Raw genomic sequence first — 1,078 nt, forward strand, 5'->3', positions numbered from 1 at the left:
GATGAGAATAGCAATAACTTCAATAACAAATTGTTATTCTTATTTACAGGGACAAAACAAAAAGTAAAATCATAGCAAATTGTAGAGGCTGACATCATAAAATCAAATACATAGATAGTCCCCAACTTATGACATATTCAGGTTATGTCAAAGTACACTTAAAACTGTTTTTTGGTTTTTGTGTATTTTATCATTAATAACATATACTACATACATTATTGCAGCATGTAATTTGCTAATGTTATCATTCTCAAATGTTCACTCACAAATGTTTAATGTTATAATTTATTGTTCAGAACACTGCCAGACAGCAGACTATGGCCTGGTCTACAGTGAAAGTCGGTGTCAGTGTCAGTGGCCCTAACAGAAAGTTCAGCAATGTTCAACTCTAATAACACATAACAATTGAACTGTGCATGTGCCTGACAGTTGTTATGACTCTGACTTCATTGTTACAACACTGACATTATAGACCAGCCCTATAGTGTGATCTTACTTAGCATTTAGTACCATAGGAAATATTAGTTAATTTGAAATGAGACATTCAACTTAGATCAGAACGGACTTACCAGGAAGTCATTGGAATAAAACCTCATCATAAACTGGGGATGACCAGTACACAGTTAGAATGGCTCTGGAAATGTGTTGCCATGGCCTGCATGTTCTTATGGAGGCACTGGGTAGTAGAAACAGTTAATGCATTTGATTGCTAGCTGATACTTTAGAGGTTCGAGCCCACCCAGAGGCACCTCAGAAGAAAGCCTTAGTAATCTCCTTCAAAAAAAGTATCCATTGAAAAGCCTATGGAGCACAGTTCTGCTTTGATCTATACGAGATTGCCATGAGTCGGAACTGACTTGATGGCGTCTGGTAACTGGTACGAGTTCTTGCCTGATTTGCCCCTGCTCTGAGCTCATCTCTCATCATTCTCAACTGTTCTCACCCTGATACAGCCACACTGATCTTTTATTTCCAGGACACAAAAAGCCCATTTTTACCTCAGAAACTTACTATAGCATTTGGGCAGAATTCTCTTTTCTCTGTTGATCAAGTCTTTCCTCAAGTAGCACCTCCTCAG

At 38.0% G+C, this 1,078-nt stretch overlaps 1 protein-coding gene across 1 annotated transcript in view; it reads left to right on the top strand.

Annotated features, from left to right (window-relative positions):
* WDR72 (WD repeat domain 72) overlaps positions 1–1,078 on the top strand; it is a 315,966-nt gene that overhangs the window by 187,605 nt on the left and 127,283 nt on the right. The window lies entirely within an intron of this gene.

The sequence above is a fragment of the Orycteropus afer genome, unplaced genomic scaffold (assembly GCF_000298275.1).
Source record: "Orycteropus afer afer isolate SDZICR_OR568_19922 unplaced genomic scaffold, OryAfe1.0 scaffold00026, whole genome shotgun sequence".
In the NCBI taxonomy this organism is placed as follows: domain Eukaryota; kingdom Metazoa; phylum Chordata; class Mammalia; order Tubulidentata; family Orycteropodidae; genus Orycteropus; species Orycteropus afer.